General features: G+C 42.4%; 2 long non-coding RNA genes across 6 annotated transcripts in view; both read left to right on the top strand.

The window, feature by feature from the left end:
* The first annotated feature begins 520 nt into the window (after positions 1–520).
* On the top strand, positions 521–19,823 carry LOC118167112. Of its 5 annotated transcripts, XR_004750947.1 has the most exons (6): positions 521–1,947; positions 7,088–7,182; positions 7,775–7,910; positions 13,249–13,374; positions 16,624–16,761; positions 17,679–18,345. It is a non-coding gene; the product is annotated as an uncharacterized LOC118167112 (long non-coding RNA). The 5 variants fall into 5 exon arrangements; XR_004750944.1 differs by lacking the exon at positions 521–1,947 and having other exon boundaries at positions 6,957–7,182; XR_004750946.1 differs by lacking the exons at positions 521–1,947; positions 7,088–7,182; positions 7,775–7,910 and adding an exon at positions 19,784–19,823 and having other exon boundaries at positions 10,890–13,374; positions 17,679–18,210.
* Positions 19,824–20,221: 398 nt separating this feature from the next.
* Positions 20,222–23,620, top strand: part of LOC118167111 — a 6,538-nt gene continuing 3,139 nt past the window's right edge. Inside the window, exons 1-3 of the long non-coding RNA XR_004750942.1 lie at positions 20,222–20,892; positions 21,168–21,628; positions 22,849–22,953. This is a non-coding gene — a long non-coding RNA (uncharacterized LOC118167111). The remainder of the gene's footprint in view (positions 20,893–21,167; positions 21,629–22,848; positions 22,954–23,620) is intronic.

The following is a 23,620-nucleotide window of genomic DNA, read 5'->3' on the forward strand; positions in this document are numbered from 1 at the left end:
AAACTGTCTTTATCTCAACCCACAGGCTTCACTTTCCCGTTTCTCTCCCCCATCCCAGAGAGGGAGGGGGGAGGGGGAGCGAACAGCTGTGTGGTGTTCTGCTGCCAGCCAGGTTAAACCATAAAAAAAAAAAAAAAGATCAGCAGAGCATTATTACCAGTGAATCAATTAATTTGTAAGTATTTCTTGTAAAGCTTCCTCCCAAATTGTGTTTAATCATAATATAAATACGTCTTCAAATTAACCTCTGGTAGTGGTCCTGCATGTGATGGTAGAGTGACATCAGCGCATGCACTGTTGTAATTCACTTACTCTATTACTCTAGTGATAGCTTGAGTTAGTGGGCTATTGTTGCCTGTCTTGCTACAAACTTCCGGTGTGTCTTTCACAATTGTGGTGACTCAGACACCCTCACTAAAATGGGATTAATAGTGCTTTCTAATTTTATTTGATGTGGGAAAAAGAGCTATAGTGAGTATTGTGACCAATGAAAATGCAAGAGTATGAGGACAATGCAGAAACTGGGAGGCCAAAGACAGATGATAACATGAATTCTGCATGACCAGATTTGTAGAGTATCCTTTCCCTACTAAGTACTACTAATGAATGGATGTCAGCATTCCCACAAACTATTCATAGCATCTATCAGCAATGTAGTATTCATGATCAAGAAGCCCTTGTATTACAAAGCTTGTTATAAATGTTGGTTAGTTACATCCAGCAATCATGTTAATAGTGTATACTAAACATTCTTGTGCAGTTAGGAAATAATAAAATCTGATCTATTTTCACTGACTAAAATACTTAGATTTTTTTTAATGTTAATCAAGAGGTCAGAAGGGTAATAAAAATATTTTTATTTTATTTTATTTCTTCTCTTTTAGCATTTCAAGTGAGTTTGTGTTGCATGCAAGGAATTTATGTGTAGAAGAGGTATCATTTTACGTAGTTCTTCCATGTCCTGCTATGGCATGTTAAGGTACAAAACCTCTTCCTCAGCAGTAGTGAAATGCCAAATTCTTTTTTGCTAACAGTTTTCTCACAGCTTCTCAGTGGGGAAATACTCTTTTTAGATCTCTGTTTTCCTGTCCTGTCCACATTTGTCTACTTCAGATCTCTATTAAAAGGAATTTCTAAGGAACAAACCGTTTGTGTTTACAGGGATAAATCTAGACCAGAATTTCGCAACCAAATGTCATGGAGTCGATCATGTGACATTTAGCCTTTGCTTAAATAAGTTAGCATGTGATACCCTACTATTATTGAGTCTTCCACAGTTCTGGGCTGTCAGTGTTCATATACAAATTGAATACATTCATCCTCTGGGTATTTCTGACATGTTCTAACAGCTGTTGAAAGACAGGTTTTAGCCTTAATCTTTTTTCACTTGGCATTATCACAGCAAGCTGACTCAAAACAAGTCAGAGCTATGCTATTCAATCTTATCCATGAGAGGACTTTATCTTGTTTGGGAGGTTAGCTCATAGTTCTGGCACCAGTGAGCACAAGAGTAGCACAGTGTATCTTCTGCTATGCAGTTATAATTGCTACTTTAAAAGAATTGTTCAATCCTGGGGATGCAGAAACGTACTTTTACTGAGCACACAACATTCAGCTTCCTCAAAGGGGCTAACTTTCTGGCCATTAGGTCAAATAATTCGATTTGCCTTGGTTCATTTCCTACCGTAAATACATTTTTTCTCAATCTCCTTGAAACGAATGAGCTTGTATCTCTGATCTTAATTCTTTATTTCAAGTAGAGCTGTTCTTACAGACATTTCTCCAGCCTGAAAGAAATAGGTGACATCAGTTTCAGGATATCAGAGAGGAACTTGGTGAATATCTTCAGTATTTCATGCCCTCAGTGTAGGACTGGTTCAGAGCTCTGTGTCTGTAAATCTTCAGGAACTGAGACACTCCTGCCCCTGGAAAGACGCCCCATATGCAGTAAGTACCTAAAGAATGAACATGGAGAGTTTTCTTTACCATCGTCTACAACCATATAGTTATCAAACAGCTCTCTGTATTCTGACAATGCTGTTAAAATCTTCCGGCTCTTTTTGCAAGCTCCTCTGAACCCAGCTAGAATAGCTAGGAGGAACTGGAATAATAACAATACCTCTGTGCAATATATATATAGACAAGTAGCGCATGCAACATTTAAGATTTATTATATAAATGAATCTGAGTGTTTTACAAAAGTAGGTAACTCTTCTTACCATTTCATGCAGACACAAATTGTACTATGAAATGTTGCAATTACTTTTGAAGGAAAAAACACCTAAATGCACAGTTCTACTGTATCTGTAATAAATGAGTTGTTCAGACTGTGCTCACTGCTTTTGAAATGCCGTGTGCCTCTTGGTACTGTGTATGCATATATATATTTATCCTTGATTTCTTCGTAAAGTCCCATAGGTAGACAATATTTGTTGAGGCTTCCTTTGTGCTCTTTCACCCTGCCTGATAGTGTTTTTACTGTGTGCTTTCCAGGCCTGCCCCCTCACCCTTCCAGGATTTAACTTTTCCCATGTTCCTACCTTTTGCTCACCTTCCTTACTGGAAGCATGTGAGGGGTTCTCTTTCTCAGAAGTGTTTTTTAATGTACTCATTGTGTCTCCTGCTCCTGGAAATTGCTTGTTCCTTATTAGCAAATGTCTGAAGCCAGTGACATTAGCATCCTGGGCTTGTAATGAAATGAGATTGCTGCCATGCAAAAGGGGAGGGAGAGAGAAGTAGAAAATTCCTCTCAGTGCCTCCCTTGGAAAGGCAGCCCTCTCGTAATGAATCACCGAGATAAGTCTTCATGATGATGGATGGGGACCACTGGGCTGGCAGGAGAGAGTTGAAGGCAACAGGGAGTTATTCTCTAATTGCTCTTTCCTGACAAGATAGAATAACAGACACCTAGGGCTGTGCTCCAAACTATGCCTCCTGCACGTGCTCGGTACAGGAGCACCAACGTCCCTCATGGCCAGGGGCGGCTCTTGGATCACACCCTGAGACAGTGGCATGAACTGTCACCTCCCCCTGTGGCAAAGACAAGGTGGCTGCCTTTTTTTTTTTTTTTGTGTGTGTGTGTGAAGTAATGGGAAAGAAAAAAAAAAAAGGCAGTCAAAATAGCCAAGCAGTCCTACTGTGTATGCTACACAGAAAAGTTATGCAATAAGCAGTCACAGTAGCTAACGTGAGAGTTAGTCTACTGAACTTGAAGATTTCCCACATTTCTGGTGCTCAGCTAGTAAATGCCAAAAAAAAACTTAAAGATCCTGAAATCCTCAGTCTTCTACCTCTTTCACTTAATTCATGTTTCTTTTATTCTGTTTAATTTCTTCTGCGTGGAACCCCTCCATGTGGATAAATCCTTTTAAGGGTGTAGCAGAACAGACTTCATGTGCTCAACAAACTTGTTATGAATTCTAAGTACTTAAGGCTGAGTAAATATTGCACTCTGGTTGTGACAGGTCACCATGATGCCATCTTATAAAAACGAATTTTACTATTTTGGCAAAAGGAAATTTTGTGTGTTATGGAACTTTTTTTTTTTTTTTTTTTTTTTTTGGCCTTTGGGCATTGTACCAATATAAGTATGTGTATATAAATAGTTCCTTCCCTTCTTCTCCAATTTCTGTGATGAGTGACCCCAGACAATACTTTTTGTCCTCCAGGGCGACAGGATTAAGTTTTCCAAGAGCGCTGAGAAACCTTTAACTGGTGCATGTAGTACAGTGCATGTATCTCTCCCTCTTTTTCTGTAAATAATAATTTATATGTGTACATAGGCAGGGGGATATCCCTCAAAAATGAGGTGAGGTCAGTCTAGGAAGACTGGAATAGGCATTAGTCCTTTAGATTGCAGTCCTTTAACTGTTTGGTTTACGTATTTACAGGGAACTGACAAGTGAAGACAGAATAAATGCAGGAACTGGAACTTAAATCAGTTGTTAAACATGTAAGAGGTAAGAGTTTCTGGACTTTTCAGAACTATGCCTGAACCTTTGCTGATGGCACATGGGACCCTAATTTCTTTTTCAACACTACTATAGTTGCAACAATAAAAACATTTCATAGTTCTGAGTTACAAATTACAAAAGAACATGCCTAACATTTTTTCTTAGATTTTGACGTGATGTTTTCAGATTTTATTTTTAACTCATTGCACAAGCAAACATGTATTGTGAGGACAAAGTCATACAGGAGAAGCCCCTAAGCATTGTATTCCACAGTTTTTGAAGGTGGTTGCGCATCCACAGCAAGCAACTCAGGTGAAAGTGCAGCTGTGGATGGCTCACCAATTTGAATGGGAAATGGCAGGAGGAATTGGGAGTTTTGACTTGGTGTGAGGAATTTTGAGGTTCATTTTATTCTCTATGTAAATTCATATCTAAAACTTGTGTCAAGCAGACAGCCCCAGTGATCAGAAAGTCATAATTCCCAGGCTCATGTATTTAGCTAGGCATAAGCCTTTTCTTGCTTGAAGTGCACAGAGGACTTCAGCTTGTAAATTTTCATACAGTTGGCCCAGTCTTTGCTGATGCAGGGAGTAGATGAAAAGGACTTAATGCTTGCCCCAGCCTGTTAGTGGACATCATTGCATGTTTAATCCACTGTTCTGCTCTAAGGGCTAGTGCAATCTCTGCTGTACACCTATTAATTGCTATAATGTTTTGTTGTTGTCGTGTTACAAAGCCTTACCTGTTTGATGTATATAACATCTTGATAGATTATTACAGCACTGGACTGTTGCAGTTTTGTGCAAAAATACGCCAGTGTTCTGTGTACCCTGCTTGGTATGACCTAGGTTAAGTAAAGTTTTCTTCATGCAACAGCAACTGCTTCTTGTGCCAATTTTCAGAAGTTTTCAGTTACTTACACAAAGGACTTGTAAAAATTGGAACCTTATGTTAAATGAGACTCAAGTTCCTGAAAATCTGGCCTTTGCATTGGGTGCTTAACGCTTAAAAATTTGGACTTGAGCTTGGAAAATTTGTCCTCATAAAGTCAGGATTTACATACAGCCTGTTTGTAAATGGTTTTGGTGGGAAATGCTGGCAGTGCCATCCCTCTGGTATTGTTAACCTGTTTTGCAGACCACCCGCTCTATGCAAACCTAGGGTCATTCATTACCAAGATTTGTCCTTACTGATTCCTTTTAGTTGATTAAAAAAATATCTCTCTGCATCTGTTTTCCTTTTGAAGTCTCAGGTTGACTACAAAATCCCTGTAAAGTCCCTGCTGCCCGTTTCAGATTTTGTTTACAAGGGACTGCTTTTTAGGAAGAAAGTTTAACGAGTTCACATATAAGCAGGCATGAAGATTGTTTTACTGATTCAGCAGGTGATCAGAAGCACAGTCAGGTTGAAGATAATGTCATGATTCCTAGCTCTAAGTTAGGTGTAGGCCTAAATACCTTAAATACTTTATTGTGATCTGTCTAGAAAAAGTTATCAGGCAAGATTAAAACATTAGGCTTTGTCTGAGTCCACTCAGAGACCAGAGGGCTTTCTACAGTGTTACTATTTTGTTTTATTAAACCAGCATCAAAAATACCTCCTGTTGCTGGAGAGCTTTAATCAGGTTAACGGATAGCAGTCAGAATAAAAGTGATGGTGCTACTTTGACAGAAAGGGGAAGGGGGTAGAAACAATAAAAAAGCAAAGTGGAGAAAGGCCACCCACCAAAGATGTGTTGAAGGGATATAAACAGCCATGAAAGTATGCAAACAGAGCCTGGAACTGCTGACGTTCAGATAACACATCCCACTTGTGAGCAGTTACTGTCAGAGAGGAGGAGCCTTTCTTGGCTGGAGCTGCTGAGTTGCAGTCTGCAGCTAGGTAATGTTTTGTTTCGGGGGCCTGCTCTGTGGGAGGTACTGCTTGTGTGAAAGCTGCCTTTGCTCTTGGATTTAGCAGTGGTGTAGCCTCCGAGGAGAAAAATTATCTCATTAGCTCTTGGCGAGGAGGTGGTGTACAGCCAGAACAGTCCACATGTGCACAGCATGGTCTTTGTCACACAATACAATTTGTAGTCGCTGATTGTTTTTTGGCTGATGCTGAAAGCCTGCCTGTCAATCCCCACCTAGAGTGCAAAGCAGCAAGTTATCATCCTCCCCCATTTCCAGTCTAGTTCAGCACGAGCTCCACAGTGGAGACAGTAAAGTTTCACTGCAGGAGAGGTTCATAACCTTTGGTCATGTACGGCTCTCCAAAACTGTAAATCAGGTTGCTGAAGGATCATCTTTCTAGTTAGATTCTGTGTATGAGTACATACATACCTAATACATTTCAGAAATGTTTTTTCCCTCCTCTTCTTCTCTCTCTCTTTTTTTTTTTTTATTGTTGACGCTTTTTTGAGTGGCCTTTTCCTTTTTTATTTTTATTTTTTTTAATCTAACCGTGGAGATTGGACAACAATAGGTACATCCAGTGTAGTGCCGTGCTTGCTTGCAGTAACAGTTATCCAAGCATACGTTGAAATATTTAAAAGAAAAGAGTATTTGGACAGAGTAATTGGACCAAATTCTATTTTTTATTATTTTTTTTATTTTTATTATGACTTTTTAAAAGTGAAGTTGAAATTACATTGTTTTTATCAAGATGATTAAAAGCTTGGAAAGGTCATGTCAGTGAAAACGATTGAGCATGCAGAAGACAGGTAATAAATGCAGATGTTACACCCAGATTTATCAGTAGGTCAGCCAAATCTGTGAAATTTGGAAAAGAATTATCATTCACTGGTAATTTCACTCAGCCTCCAGCCCTCGTTCCTTCCCAAGCCTGTCCTGTAAGCTCCCAGGCTTTTTCTTCATATACATGTACAGCCTATCTTTACCTGCCTCCCATGCCTGTCTTCCCAGGTGCACATATGGTCCTGAAAGCAGAGGTGGTGCTTTTAGGAAGGCTGCACAGTACATTGTGTTAGCTGTTACTCCAAGTAGGTAACTTTTTTTTTTTTGATAAGTGCATACTTCCAGACATAATAACAATTAACCATAAATGGCATTTGAAATCAAAGGACTATTTGAAACTCTCATGCAGGAGAAGGAGGGAGGGAGAATCCAAACTTCAGATCTCCTGCATTTCTTCAGGTTATCCCGTCAATGCTGGAACTCCATTTCCTGGCCGAACTGAAGAATGTGAACCTTGCTGATCTCTGATAACACCAGTGTCCTCGCCAAACCAGGTAATGGTAAAAAAGATTCTCTCTTTCTGTACGTTTTCTAACACAATTCCTCCTGAGATGTAGTAGCACAGCCATGGATGGCAGTCTCCTCTAAAACAACTAGCGTTGCGCGCACAGTCCCGCTCAAAGATGCTCTCACCTGCATGGATAGCAGCTACTAAGAGCGAATACTGAGCAGATCAGCAGTAATTCCTATACTTTTTTTGGAGCACACATTGCTACAGGGAATAGTTACATCATTATGCTGCTATGCCATGTGAAATAAACCAAAGACTTACTTTGTGGGAAAATGGTTTAGGGTTATCCAGAACTCATGACTCAAGAGGCAAGAACAAAGAAGCGTTTCAGCACAGACCAAAGTTAATTTCTGTTTATCTGAAGAAGACATCTTTCTGGAGGTGTCTGTCCATCTCTTGTCTCATAAAGATTAGCTACTGAGGAAACATCACATGTGGGAACTGTGTAAACCTCTGACTATGCCTTGTGTGCACATGTCCAGCTTTGACTGCAGGGTAGAGACAACCTAAAAATGCACAAATGTTTGGTGTGTGGCATGGGCTCAAGACCTGAGATGACTTTTTCTTTATTTTAGATTTATTTCTGAATTGTCTTTCTCCTCTGGTGCAACTGTTACCAACACAGCAGCAAAACTGGGAGGGCAGGTGTTGCTTCATGAAGTAAATCCTCAAGTTGCTGCTAGAGTTGAGGACTTCTCTTCTTTCCTCAACGTAAATTAAGAAAGCTGGTGCTCAGGTGAGCATCTCTGCACACATTCTGTTGCATGGCTCTAAGCATGCCAGGCAAACTCCTGCACAGATTTAATGAAAGGGGAAGACAGCCTTTGTTTTATTAGATAAGAACAGGACTTGAGGAATGGTTTTCCAAACAGGGCAAGTCTAGGAAACAAGGCTGCCTAGTCACTGGGGTTGTGGTTGAGTTGGCTTGTACGGATGGTTTCTGGATTCCTGACACACGCGAAACGCCAAAGCAGTGAATGGAGAAAGCCTCAGTGATGCTGACAGATTGGCTGTTCAGAGTGTCTTGTGTCAGGATTTGTTTTTGCTTAAGGCTGGGATTCATGTGTATGCTGTGTATGGCAGCGTTTCTGTTTTGATTAGAAGGAGTGTGTGGGAAGCTCTTTGTACTCACAGGCTGCATTATTAAGGTACGATGATTTATAACGATAGACATTGGCATCATCAGAACTGTAAAGCTTTTCTCAGGGGAAATCTGAGATAGCAAGGAAAATTAATGCTTTCTGTATGGATTAATTATACAAAATTATGCTTAATTAAAGGGGGTAGTTTATTGTAGCTTAATCCTAAAGATGCAGACTTTTCAGGCTCCCCATGGGCCTCTTGAGATATCAGTAGGGCTGGAGAATATTGGCAGGGCTGGTGGGAGGTATGGTTGGGTATTCCGGAAGAGTTTGACCTTCAGACCCATTCAAAGGGAAAAAAAGGGCTAAGGGAAACCCCAAGAGCTGCAAAGTCCAGTAAAATGTTTGTGTAGGCATTCACAGTGTACAGTCAGTGTGGAAGGTTCTCTAACATCAAAAAAAAAAAAAAAAATACCTGTAATAATAGACAGGTCCCCACACTCTGTTAACTGTGGAAAACATATGGGAAGAACTTAATATGTACCAAGAACAAAAGGATTAATGTCAAGTGTTGCTGAACAAATTTGTTATCCAGAAACTCTCAACTGAGTGCAAGTCTGGAATGCATCCGTTCTCCCAGTATTGCACCAGTGTAATTATTTGTTTAAGAGGTATTCCTGAAGCCGATGTTTGCTTTGCAGAGACCCACAGGTAAGTATGGCCCCTCTGTGAAACCTCGGGCACAGTCGTGCGTGAATGAGGCATGCTTTTCACTTGGTGAGCCAACAGCTTGGATTCTCAGAAACCATTCAGCAAACCCCGTGCAGAACATTTCATGCTCAAGAAAAGATTATCAGACAGGTACTTATGCCTGTGTGGACAGTTGTTTAATGTGACAAGTGTACTGTAGCACACTCATTACATATGGATGTCCTGAGGAATAAGCAATTTATTTGATGTGATGTAGCATAGTCTCTCTTCCAGTTTCTTTGCCTCAATTTTTTCAACCATTGACTGTTTCATTTATTATTCAGTTATTATTTTTATACATATAAATCATTATTACCAGGTGTATCACAGATGGCAGCATTTTATTCTTGTGTCAGGCCTAGGGTTCTTGGTTTTATCCAGCTTTCATATCCTCCTGTTTCCCTTACTATCTCTGAGACTCATATCCACCTCCTGAGCAAGACTTCAGTATTTTCTGGTAGCAGTGGAGCTCAAAGCCAGGTGCTAACTAGGAACATGGGAGGTGGAGGTCTCCAGTTTTCACCTGAGCCTCAGATTCTGTTTCCAAACATGTGAGTTATTTCCTCTCTTCTCTTCTTTTGCCACCTCTGAGGATATAAATATGGTTCTCAGCCTACGATAATTTGTTTACAGTTAAAACTGAGCGCAGGAAATCTTCTGTCATTAGTGCAGCAAGCTTGATAGTGAATAGTTGCAAAAATGCTTACAGTATTTCTAAAAGAGTTCATTCATTCTGCTACTGAAACATTGGAGAGAATCTGATGGTCTTCCTCAATGAAGATAATTACACGTTTTTAGCTGAGAACCAAACCAGTCACTGTCTCCTGTTGGTGAACGCTTATGCCAAGCACAGCAACATAGATTCGGACCCAGAAGGAGAAAAAGGAAATGAAGCATTCCTGACTGGGATTTTTCTGGATGTGTCTAATTCCCTGTGTCTCTTATTAGCATTAATGGTAGCTAAAAAATTGTCAGACAGAAAACTTTCTGAATCTGATCTGCCCCTGTATGAACACTAGATGAGACTCTGAAGCTGGTAGAAAATAACTGGGTTTTGCCAGAAACTTCAGGACTGAACTGTAGGAGGAAACTTGACTACATGCTCCAGTGTTTGATTTGTCTCTTTCCTGCTTTTTTAATACAATGATAGCAGTCATGTTTGTTCTGCATGACTTCTGTACTTTGTTAGGACTTGATTTTCTGTCATTGCTCTGATAAGCTGCTGCTCCTGCGGTGAATTCTGCTATTGTTATCTCCTTTGTTTTGTTTCCTGGGGTTATTATTTTTGTAGCTTTTGGGTACACACATTTATGACGTTTCTTGAGTACATTTCAGGGAGCGTATTACAGTGCGAGGCAGTGGGAAGATGTAATAGTTTGCCATTTGATACCATGGTTTTGACAGAGCTATCTGAGCATGAAATATAATAGACTGGGTATTAAAGAGCAATGTTGAAGTTTCCTTATGTGCTACAAACTGATGTTTGTGTGAGCTGTGAGAATCCTGTTTTTCAAGCTGTGCTGAGCTGGGCATGGCATGCTTCACCTCCATCCCTTGTAACTAGTGAGGCAACATGAACAAGTGTTTTGGGGAGATGGAAAATTTGTTCTGGACTCTGACACTGAGTTGAGGCTGCTCAGTTGTCTTCATTAATGTTCTGTTTCTCTTTCTTCCATGTGTCTGATTTGACTCTTCAGCATACCATTTGGAAGATGGATGTGTTTTACTGGGTGTTTAGGCAGGATCCAATTGTAACTGGTTTTGTAGGTGCTACTACAAATAACAAATACGTTACAGTTTCATGGTGTCTAATATCTGAAAAGCCTTCACTGAAAGGTGTTCTTCACAGTGATCTGCTAAATGCAATGCATTATTTTTTTCTGGGATAAACCTGTAACCTGCTATCTTCAGCAAATGGAGAGTATAAGCACTGTCTGCTCATTGCTTAGTACTCTGCAAGTATCACGGTTTGTAGGCAGAGAAATGGAGTACTGCTAATTATTAAATCATCCTGTGGTTTCTGTGGGGATCCAGAACTATGCATCTACCTGTGTGTTAAAATATCTAACGATATAAACCCAGTACCTACAACTGTAATGGTCACAGAGTTGCTGACTGGGAATCTCCTACATTAGAGGTTCTCCTGGAGCACTTTCCCTCAAGGAAGGCTCAGTGGGAATCTGTATACAATGACAGACAGGCTTTATTCTTGCCTTATGTCTGTTTTAAGATATTTTAATTAAATTAAGAGCCTCTCTTGCAGAAGAAGTTAAGTATCATTCACACACTGGGCAAGATCTCTCTGCAGAGAGAGCCTCTCACTGCAAGCAGTGGTGGTGTCAAATGATGTCTGGATGCCCGAGAGCTGGTGCTGACCACCTGGTTTCCCAAACAAGAAAATGACTAATTGATACAGCTTTTGCTTTAATCAGGTGTCAGGGTGGAAGTGTGATGATAAGTACATTTTCTCTGTGGCTGTGCCAGTACTTCCTTGTCAAAAAGTACACCCACTCTGATTGTAATGAGGAGGCATCGTAAATCAGTTACAGTTAAAGTGAAGGTGAGTTTAATTTGGCTGAGAGACAGGATGCAATGGTTATGTACAAGTGGAGCCTTCCTGAGAGGTTGAGTTACTTCACACTAGAAAACATCTTGTTTTGTTTTTTGTTTTGTTTTTAAAAAATATTTTTAAGTGGAAAGTCAAAAAGTGGAGCTCTAGCCAGCTGTACCACTGCTGTGTCAGATCCATGGATTTAGTTTCCTTGAGAATTGTCTTTTGCACCTTTAAAGTATGCTTGTTTTGCAGTTTTCTCTTGAAAAGGGAATTATCAAAGGTGACAGCTTTTCAACATTTATGAAATGTTTTCTATGCAGGGTTTCACTTCCCTGTGAAATGTTCTTGGGGGTAAAAACACTTCATCAATTACAGCAGAACAAGGAAAACTGCAGCTTTCTTGAAATTGGAAGAAATGAGTTCGTAAGTCCATGAACTCAGGGAAGAGCTCTTTCAAGACTAGGAGAATATACCTGCTTTATATTTCACAGAAACCTGCAGTCAGAAGAGTGCTAACTGCACATGGTGCAAAGGAGAAATGCTGTAACCCCCTTTGTGATACTAGATTAGCAACCTAATGCCCTGCCAGAGCATTGCCCTTGTCTGTTAGAGGTGTGGCATAACTTCATGAGCAGAAGAATGGAAATTAATAGGTGCTAAATTCATTTTGACATGGATGATGTGTGTGATTCACAGAGAGAAAACTGCAGACATAATGTATTCAGGAAATACAGCAAAGCAGTCAGAGCTCGGAGGCATATGGAGCATATTTAGATGTCAGCATCTCTGTCAAGTTTCAATAACATGTACTGTAGCTGAAAATGAAAATGGGCAAGTTCTTCCCTAACTAGAAGTTTGTTGGACACATTGAGGACAGGATTCGGAGTTTACTAGACATAATTATTCTGTTCTAGCTGTGCAGTGCAGGCAGCAGTAGCTGGACCAGATGTAGTGACGGTGAAACTCTAGAGAGTGACAGAAACCTCGACAGATAGAGTCCAACCGAGGTAAACTCACAGCGTGTTTTCATGCCTGTATTGATGTGCGTCTTCAGATACTAATTTTCTTCTCTGAGTCTAACAGATTATTTCTATGGGCTCTCTTTCATTATGAACTTACCTGAGTAACAAAGGCTTTTTCAGGAGTATGTAGATTACTGAATTATGAACAGTTTCTACTAGGAGATTCCACCTTTTTGCCAAGTAAAACGTGCAGTAGTTAAATTTCCACGAAATATGTTGTTGCACTTTATCAGGGCAGATAATCATTTCAGGCCAACCACCATGAAAATTTACAAATTCTTTTGGAGTGGCCCAGAGTTTCCCTGGCAAAGTGATAACGAAGATAAACACTGTTGTTATTAAATATATATCAATTTTTAAGTGAAAAATAATCCATAGGGAACGTATTCTGAAGGATAACATTATGAAAATTGATCTTAAAAAAAAAAAAATAGTGGTTAAGTTTTTCTGGGAGTGGAGGGTTTGGGGTTTTTTTCAGCTTTCTCTTCATCTTCTTCTCCTTCTCTCTCTCTCTCTGTCTCTCTCCTTTTCTTTTCATTTCCTGGCACTTAACCCTTCTTGGAGGAGGTTGGTGTGACATTACGTGTACATCTAAAACTCTGCTGACAACAACTCCTCTAATACTGATTTATCCTTTCTAGTATCTCAAGTCAAAGTGTTTCAGGTTTACAGAGGATCGCTTCTCTCCAGGATCAGAGGAGGGTAAGAACAGTGAGCAGCTGAAGTCAAATCCTGCTTTCATTCTGAAGACTGACATTTAGCATATGGTATGTCGGTTGTCACATTTTCCTAGGTATCACATAGCAAACATGAGGTGCTTAAGAGAGTTCCCACTAGGCCATGAGTGAGGAGAGTATTTATCCTGCCTATTAGCCTTGGCAGGTCCTGAAATAAAACTTCCACTCTGGAGACAAACAAGTTTATAATGATGAATGACGAGAGCCTTACCTTAAGTGTTGTCAGCAGTCTATGCTAAATTTGTCAGAGAGAGAAGTTTTGTGTGGATATTTTGCTGTTATTTTGTGTGGATGTTTTGCCACTGTTAGGAAGTTGTTGCAAGGTTCGAGTAGTTTCTAACACAGCTGTTTGAGGAGGAGCCTGTTCAGGTGAAACATCCTGAGAAGAAATGAAAACACAGTGTGGGGGTTTTGTCTCTTTAAGCAACTGACATAACAAGTGGGATCCCTCTGAATAGAAATCTCTGTCTGTACAGCAGCTGGTATAAGGTAGCTCATGGATTGATATAACACAGTATAAGAGTTTATTATAGCCTCATCTATTAGGACACTATCGACTTTTCAGAAGCAATTAGCATATTATAGTGGTGCGGGATTTCCTCCATTATTTTTTTAGGCGTTTTCTAATTTGAGAGCCAGATGACTCCTCTCCCTCTGCTGTGTGCCATCACTTGCAAAGGTACTGTGAAACACACCCTGATCCAAAACGCAGGGTGTGGCATTTAGAGTGTGCTGGTGCTAACAATAGGACAGCGATGAATAGTGTGCCAGAAGAGCAGCCTAGAGGCACCGCTCAAAGGCAGTAATCCAGGGCTACTGTCAGACTTTGGCACATTGTCAAAACACTGCTGAAGTGTCACACAAGAAGTCATTGCCTGGCTAGTCTTTGTGCAGTCTGTGACGTTCTGTTAAATTATGCAGTACCAGCCATGATACGATTTACATTACTTTTTTTTTTTTTTTTAATAGAAAATGCACCGCACTGCCATCCGTGATTGTAAAGCTGCCGGGCGCTCTGCAGCTGGCTGCAGTAGGAGGTTGCTCTATGTGAGAGGCATTGAAACAGCTTGGAAACAGAGATGTTTGATTAACGAGGGGAGATCAAAAGAGCTGCAGGAATTAAGTTTGGCCAGACGATTACGATGTGACCTGAACCGTACAACGTTGTGGGAGAATGGGCTTCAAATTAGCTGAAGCAAAATTTCTGACCGAATGTCAGGACAAGTACTCCTGCGTGAGCTCTCCGGTGTTGGTTTGCATCAGGTACCTCCTGGAGGTGCCCAATTGGCCTTGGAGCCTCTTTGTGCCGGGCACGGTGCAAGCACGGGCACGGATGGAGGTTGGGTGCTGCCAGGAGAAGGTGAGGGTCATGGCAAAGAGCAGGGCATGACAGCCTGCTGAGGGATTGCACCTGCAGCACGGGGAAAAGTGCTGCAGGAGGAGGTTGTTCCGTAGGGCAGCGCTCTTCCAGCAATGTTTGAGCATGGGTAAGGCCATGCTGTGCCATTCTGAAGAAGAAATTGCACATCCTGCCGTGTCTGCTAGCTGACAGAGCAAGCCTGCCCTCCTTGCCCTTGCATACATGAATATATTTATGTCATTTTTGTGTGGTTCCTTCCATATAAATAGAGGTGTGAGAGGCATGCTCAGCTTGCTGTATGCTTGCTCTCACTACAGCTTGCTCAGAGGGGCAAGAGATGATGTGTGGGTTTTATTCCCTATGTCTGAGAGAACAGATAAGGATTTAAAAATGTAGGCAAATCACAGGAAGTATTGTAAGCAATATTGAAAAAAAAATGTTTACTTTTTTTCTCTTGGAATTTTGGGCTTTTCTGTTGAATGAAGTCCTTCCCTCATGCCCTCTGAGCCCTGACGTTTTTGTTAGTTTGTTGTTTCCTCTTGCAGCACTTACTAATATTGAGTTTTAGGGAGCTCTACAACCCTATTTTCACCTTAAGTCTGGTGTGGAAGAATGGTAAATTTTGTAATTCTGATACACATCAGGATTAAATATCACTTCTGAGTAAAGGAATGAAGCTGGAATTCATCAACTGATGAAAAACCAGCACAGTGCCATTTGAACTAAAACCTTTAATGACAGCTCTGCTCTCAGCTAAATATATGTGTTTTCTAGCAAATCAGTATCATGAAGCTCTCAGTCCTGCCGTCTCTGAAGCCAGTAGCTGAGCTCCAGGAGGGAGGGTGAAGCTCTGACTTGCACGGATCTCACTGTATCTTGTTCTGCATGGATCTCGCTGCATCTCGTTTTCAACACCTCTTTAGGTCAGGGTTTGAAGATGGACTCATCACATGGAGGGAAAAGAGCAGTAACATGCCGGAGATCTCTTTAACTTTCCAAAATACAAATGAGCACCGCACTGTTTCCAGTTGCTGTGCTTGTTTTTTGTGGCAGTAAGTTAGGTTTTGACTTAAAAGAGGGTTTCTGGCTTCCTTGCAGTAGTAGGGGGAGGGTGGCAAGATAGAAACCAGAGCCAGGAGGGGTGGCTCCAGAGCTCACGCATCCCGTGGCCTTGCTCCAGGAGGGCAGACAGCTGCAGACGTGCCTGGCAGGTGGCAGCCACGGCAGGAGGCAATTTCTTCTGCATAATGGCACGATGCCACCGCCTCTTCTCATGGCTCGGGCAGCAAAAAGCTGGAAATGGGCAGGAGGCTGGGAGACATAAGAGTAGGGGAGAAAAGGAATGGGGTCAGGAGCTGGGAGTGAAAGGTTGATTGCTTGGGAGTGCCCTCCCCAGGCAGAAACCGTGGGCAAGCAGAAATAAATTGTGCTCATGAATAGAAAATAGATGGGGTCTGACCTTGCTTACTGAGGAGCTTAATGAGGGTTCAGGGGGCAAAGTCAGTGGAAGGAGATATTTGCCCTAATTTTAATCTTTGTTTATCTTTACATATTCTTAGAAAAAATGTTGCTCTGGGTTCTAAACCGGGGAACAAGTACAGAGGAGAGGAGAGTTCTGTGCCTCTGAACGCTGCGTTGCAGCGAGAGGCCCCCAGGACGTAGTGCTTTCGTTAGAATTACGAGCAAAGTCACACGCCCAATTTGTCTGCCATCTCCTCAGGTGGAGGGAACAGCGTGATTGTTGGAACGGCTGACGTTGGTGCTCCTTGCTCATTTTAAATAACTAATGTTATCTCTTCAGGTACAAAAGATGTCATTATTACACAGATCGGCAGCAGTACTTCACTTGTGCTTTGGCTCACTGTGTTTGCGTGATGAAGCACTGGCAGGAGATACAAGTTTTTCTTTCCCTTTTTAAGCGTGCAGAAGGTCTGATTTGTGACACACAAACACACAGGGCTTGGACATTTCCAAGATGTGACAGAGCCTCCAGGCAAGAACTGAAGGGTGGTCCTCTGCCAGGCCAGAGCTGCTGCCCAGGAAAAACAAGTGACAAAGTAAGGCTTTACAAAGTGAAGAACTTCTGATTTTTTTTTAGTCTTCTTTAGACAGCTGGCTAATCTTTCTGGATTTGGAAGTAGTCAAGAGGCATAGATGGAGTAATAATAGCGACGTGTGTCTGACAGAATGCCCTGCTGCTTTATGGCTATTAGGAAAATACCACAGGAATTATTGTTTTTAAAAATAGCTCAGCGTTGGAGGCATGAGGGGTGTGTCTGTGGCTGCAGGAAAAAGTTCAACTTTGTAGTTCCTAAAGTCAAAAAATTCCACTTTGCTTAATATTTATCTCGTAAATTGGCCTCTCGTGCCAGAGAAAACAGTCTTTGGGTTCACCAGGTCCTGAGGCAAAGAAACTTTATTATTGTTTGGGCAGGATCTGGCAAACACTGCCAGGTGCAGTGCTTTATACCTAACTTGAATCTTCCTGGTAGACGGGGGCCTAAACTTTAAAGTATGTGGCTGAGGATAAAGGCTTTTATAGCCTGTTTTTCATCAAAAAAAAAGGTGTTCCAGGTACCTACAGTTAGGCTGGTACAGTTACCAGTAGGTCTCTTCAGGAGCTTTGCCTCAGTTGGTGTCACTGTGGGCTGGGCTGGAAGCTCTGCAGCAAAACTGCTGAAATGCGAGGCTCCAGGAGCGCTCTCCTTGTCTCGTCCTGATGTCGCCCTGGTTTAGGGTTGTGCAAGTGCACATTGTGAAAGACTTTGAACGTTGGTAAAGATTGTCTCCTTGAAGAAACCACTTTGGAGCCTTGTAGAGAGCTCTGAGCAGCTGGTAATGCCATGTCATACCGAGGTGAAAAATAAAAAATAAAAATCAGTAGCACAAAGCAGGACACAGTGGAGGAGGGAGGGACATTGCCTGTTGCATTCAATTTCTTTTATGTGAAAAAAACCAGTTTGTTCATTTTCAGGTGCAGGAGAAATAGGATTTAAACAACAGTTTCTACACTGAGTAAGAGCTCCATTTACTACATCTGCTTTGAAACACTCTCGGATATTTGTTACTGGAGCACGTGTGGATCTTCTGCAGCGAGTTTCCTAACTGCTTGGCAAGGGACAGGAGCAACGTCTGTTAAAAATTAACTAGCAACTGAGATAAACTGCATATAAACAGCTCCGGGAGCATGGTGATTTCATCAGTATCTGATCTACTTGTTTGTCTCAGAGCTACCCAAGTTCTTTTTAATGTTTTAGGTTTTCTCTGCTTTCTGCCCTGCAGCCTTCTAGATGCCCTGCTCAGCCGTTCCATCAGGACAGAAAGGCAGATGAGTTTCTCTGAACAGCTGAGAGGATTCACTGTAATCACAAGCAAGGTGTTTTGCATGGTATGAAGGAAGGACCTGATCCTGCTCTGCAGAAGCCATTGGCAGCAGGGTCCTGGTCAGGTAAATGGGGTGCATGATGTAAGCATTTCCCCGCTTCTCTCATCTCCCACGTGGGTGAGTTTACTTTCCTGATTTTCAGCAATAATAAACAGGGGAGTGGAGAGGTGCACAAACTCCTTCCAACAGCCAGTTTGTGCAGTCCATGTGCATCCCGTACGGGAATTGCTGCCCTGCCACTGACACGAGGCCGGTTCAACAGTCGGGACGCAGCCATTATTCCAAGGATGTTTTCAATAGGCTTAAAAACCACCCTCATGTGCCACTTTGCCTGGTGGCAGTGTCACGTGGCGTGGAAATGCTTTGCTTCTGAGCTGTCCCAGGGAGGCTGGTCAGCAGAAAACTCGTCCATTGAAGTGTCAGTTGGTGCATTTCAGGGCCAGAAAGAGAAGCCGTTTTTTTTCCCAGACCCGTGCTGAGGAATGCAGTTGCAGGCATTGCTTGCGCAGGCATTGCTTACGTTCCCCATTTGTGCTTCCTGTGGCTTCACCCATACTTTATCAGATTGTCTCTTCAGGGGTCACAAACGTGGGTCAGATTTATCTGCCACGCGCTCGGGAAATTGCCCTACTTGATTTTTTGTTGTCGTTGTTTTCATGCAGTGCTGGGACCTGCTGCAGTCTGTAAAGGATTTCCCTCAGAGCAGCAGAGGGTGACACTGAATAGGTCGCCTCTACTAAAGGTCCCTCATTAGGAAAGCGGGCTTGCAGTAGTGACATCAGGTAAGAAAAATCTCCTCCTTACCGTCCTCAGGGAACCCAGTACAATGTGTGGAATTGCCTGACGTCTTTAGTAGCGCAGCTCGCAGTTCTTGAGAGAAAAACAAAGAGCAGCACGTGCTACGTGTCATCCGTGGGGTGTTTGCTGCAGTGCTGAACACCCTCGTTAGTGTCCTCCTGTGGGAGGACGGATGAGCAGAAGGTGGGAACATTGCTACAGAGAGCCCGAGCAAGAGGTCTGTAGACTGGAGCTGTGGGGCTGCGCTGTATTTAACCCTTACAAATGTTTGTCTAGCCCTCTAACCGCGTATTTAAGTGATCAAAGGCCATGTGATGCTGAAGGCATCCCTTGATGTACCATGTACTTTCTCTGCCTGCTTTTTGTATTAATGAAATGTTTTTTTTTCATACATACATTTTTCGCACATCTTCATTTGGGAAACAAATTACTCCAATAAAAGCTGGCAGAGTAGCTCACAGCAAGCTTCTCAGTGAGCCCGTGTGTGTGCCAGGGCTGCTTGCTAATACACAGCTGAGCTGCCAGAATGCTGAGGTCTCGTAACACCCCACAAAACTGCCTAATATACCTTGTGGGTAATTAAACGTCACTCAGCTTTAGTAATCAGCCTTCGGTAATGGAGTTCAGCCAATTAAAATATCTTTTTTTATAAGCAGGATAAAACTGGTGGCATATGACAGGAGGGTGACCGAATTGCTCACAGTTTAATGACACCTCTAACTGTGCCATAAAGGTGTCTGGTTTCTGTGTAAATTGTTGCACACCGTAGAATCGTTGGTTTTAATAGCAGCGAGCAGTTTTTGTGTCATAGAGCCCTGTTTATACACTCCAAAGCACAATGACTGAAGGATCCCTCGATGGTAACATGAATCATGTGTGTTCGGTATTGCAGAGAGAGCATCCCATCTGGGCACGGAAGCGTCGACGAGCCCGGTGGGATCCCGTCTCCTCCTGTCCTCCAGCTGGTCCCAGAAGCTGAGGTAAGATACCAGCGTTTCCTGAGCTAACTCAGAACTTCAGAGGGATGGAAGCCAAAATGTTCCTCTCGAACACCCCCACTGAATCCCAGTGATGAAACGTAATGCCTTAAGCAATCTTCCAGTTGTGTTTTTTTTTTTTCTTGTCCTCGTTTAAAAGCATACCTGGCACTGTTCGGTGCTCATTTGGGTTGAGGTCCCTACTCACATCTCACGTATGAAAGAGATCCTTGCTGAGAGCTGTGGTGTTGTCATCTCCAGACAGGGTGGCATGTGCTGTGTGAGCTCCCAAACGAGGAGCTCTTGTTCTTGTGCTGGGACTGAAGCCGGGGAAGTGACCGCGTGTGTCACTGTGCCGCCTTTCGTGTTGTTATCTAGATGGAAGAGCCTGGGAAAAGGAGAAAGTTTACTTGTGCTTGGCATCCTCAGTCGCTGATATTAATATCCAGTGAATAAGTTCCAACATTTGCTGGAGCAAAGTAATAGTCAAGAGACTTGTTAAGTTAGCCAACTTTTCTTAATTTAAAGTTTGGATGTTGCCTTTGCTCTGTACTGATCACATTTCAGGGTATTACTTTGTCTGCTTTTCTTCTCTGAGCACTTGTGCTGCATGTGTATGACTGTGCTCATCAGGGAGCAAAGTCATAAAACCACACGTGAAATCGGCAACCTTTCTGTTCTTGGTAGAACCTCTGTGGAGCTGCAGCGTGACAGCCCAAGACAAAGGACATGAGGAGAAAGCCTTTCAGTGGATGGTGCAGCTCTGCCTGCTGGTGTCACCAGGCGAAACGCGAGGGTTGTAGCCAGGCATGTGAATTGGCTGAGAAAGTGGTGGCCGTTGTAGGATTTGTGAAGACAATTTACGCTCAGTGATATTATTACAAATTGAGCCAGTTTGAAAGAATCTTTCTTAAACCAAGAGGAATATTACGTGGCTGTGCCACTAGAGGCTTTATAGAGGCTTTGCACTTTCTGTGGAAGCTCAACATTATCACATTGGTAGAGAAGACAGATGGATGCTGCTTAAGGTACACATCCAGTCCTTTTTCTGTGTCTTGGTTTTGGCTGGGATAGAGTTAATTTTCTTCCTAGTAGCTGGTACATGTCCGTATTTTGGACTGGGGATGAGACAACAACCTGAGGTTTTGGTTGTTGCAGAGCAGCACTCACCTAGAGCCAAGGGCTGCTCAGCTCCTTTTGCTGCCTGCCAGGTTAAACCACAGCAAGCTGTTTCAGAATTGGTTTTCTTTAAAAGGTGCACTTTTTTTTTGGTTTTGTTTTGTTTTTTTAATATTGTTTGCAGTAAGAAGCCATGGTACTGTACCAGAGTTGATGCATGCCACAGTAATGCTGCATCATACATGGAGAGATTCTGCCTTGGACCATCCCAAGAGGGGGAGAAATCTGGTGGATCCATTTCTTTGGCTTTTTGACCTAAAGGAGGGCAGGGGCAAAAGGCAAGGGAAGAGGTGACATGGTCCCCCCTTCTGCTGGGGCACCAGTCGTGTCAGAGCAACCGTGGTGTCTCCCTCAAATCCCCTCTAAGTGGCAACCCCAAACTCTGGTACTGACGCTGCATGCAAATGCAGTAAAATCTGTCTCTCAGAGCACATGCTGCACCTTGTTGTTCCAGGTGTTTGCCAAACGTGGACTGAATCAAAAGGATTCTGGATGGAAATCTGAAATGAGACAGTGGGCTGCTGAAATGCACCGTGAGGAAAGACTCAGGAGAAGAACGTGACGGCTTCCTGGCTTGAACAGAAGGTAAAAAGTCAGCAAATAGAAGGGTAACAAAAGTCACTGGAGAAGTGCCAGAGCACGGCAGGATTTGGCTGTATCACACAGAAAGGGGCATCCTTATTCTGTGTGCTGGACAAATACCTGGCTTGCTTTCTCAGCCACAGCCTACGGGGTGCAGCAGGCACACAGTGTGTACGTTTACAAATAATGCTCGTGGTACAGCCTGCGTGGAGATGCCTTAGAAATGTCCCTTTTGCTCTCTAACCATGATGTCTGCAGAAGGGACCTGTAGAAGAACAGTTTGATAGCAATAGAAACTCGTTCCTTGGTCTTGGGGAATTTGTAGCGGCTGGATTAAAACAGGAAAGGGACAAAAACCTGCCCGTGTACTACAGAAGGAGGTTAAATATTGCTAAGAGCAAAGAAAGAATTGGTTGATTCTTAACAGACACATGGAAGCAACACGAGAAGTAACGATGCGGAGTGCTTCATGTATGGAACAGGGAATCATTTCTCTCCAGAAAATTCAGGCCCGCTTTGCTTCATTGCTTGACGTGTTTTTTAAGAAAATGAGGGCTAGAGCTACACGATCCATGTCTATCAAACGTGTAAGCATGATATCCCATTTGACTCTCCGGAGCTAAATTGGAAATTTCTTGGGAGAAGAATGGGAAGCTAAGGGAAACAGTCCAGTGAGAGCTCAGATGCAGTAACTGGGTTATTTGCTATGAAAATAAACCACTGCCCTGATCCCAGCAATGTTACCCAGGCCGTTTGGCAAGTTTAAGAAGAGAGAAAAATAAAACATTAAACCCTTCCTTTTCCAAAAAGTAGGCTATCCCAAAGCAAGCAGCACGAGCACTGCGTAGAGGACAGTGTATTTCAAAGTAAGGGAGCAGTTTGGGCTGTGAAGAGATCATAAAAGTTAACAAGTGGCAAGAGCAGTATTGGAATGGGATTTGATTCATTTTGAATTCAGAGCTGGTGTCTGAACTCCAAAGGTGCCTCATTATTCATTGTTAAAGTTGTCTCTGTGTCCCCTAAGGATCTTCAGTCAGGTGCATCTTCCTCTCAGCCACATAAAGCGTTACGGATGGTAAAAATGCATATCCTCACCTATCGCTAGGGCTGTCGGATGCAGTAGGTATGCTCCGAGAACGCATGAACTTCAAAGCAGGAGGATGTTTTTGTGCTCTTCTAAATCACCGCCGGAGCCTGCCACTAAAATTAGCATTTCTTCCCAGCACTGCAGGTTTGCTCCCGTGCGTGGTGCTCAGCTCAGTCTTCTTTAATTGGTGTGGAAGTCCTCAAACCCTGCGTGACTACAGGATGTCAGGATAAAGCAGCAGGTAAGCAAGTTGGTTTTATCTACCAGGAAAACTTTAACGATTTTGTGTTTTTACTGCTTTTTACATACTACTATACACATATATACCATTATATATATTTACTATGTGTTAGTTTATGTATAGTTAGTTTTACGCATGTATATAAATGAAAGCAGAAAAAATTGTGTGGAAGTTAACTGGGCCTCAGCTGACAATTAATGACTCCGGCTTTCTAAAATCCATTTCTAAAAATGTATTTTCCTCTTCGAGGACAGAGGAGGATGGAGATTGCTGGCACAAGCAGTCTTCTGCTCAGGGTCAGCTTCTGATGGCTAAGCTGAGTCGGGTGAGATCTTATTAAGGTGATTGTTGCAATCTCCAACTATGAGAAAAACAATGCTTCAACCTCCACCTCTAGGATGATTTATGAAGGAAGCCGAGGGAAGCTTTATACCAGAAGGAATGGGGTTTATTGAAAGCACTCACTAGTGAGTTAATGACATGGCTTTGATGAGACATGAGGCGACAATACAGCATAGAAACATGAAACAAAAATTTGGGATCTGTCCTGTCCATTTGACTTACTTTAGTATCAGCAAATGCAGAAAATGCACACTGTCACTGGGCATGGTATCTGTAATTTATGAATAATCTTTATTTTTAATGGGGGGGGGGGGGGGGGGGGGGG

The sequence above is a fragment of the Oxyura jamaicensis genome, chromosome 4 (genome assembly GCF_011077185.1).
Source record: "Oxyura jamaicensis isolate SHBP4307 breed ruddy duck chromosome 4, BPBGC_Ojam_1.0, whole genome shotgun sequence".
In the NCBI taxonomy this organism is placed as follows: Eukaryota; Metazoa; Chordata; class Aves; order Anseriformes; family Anatidae; genus Oxyura; species Oxyura jamaicensis.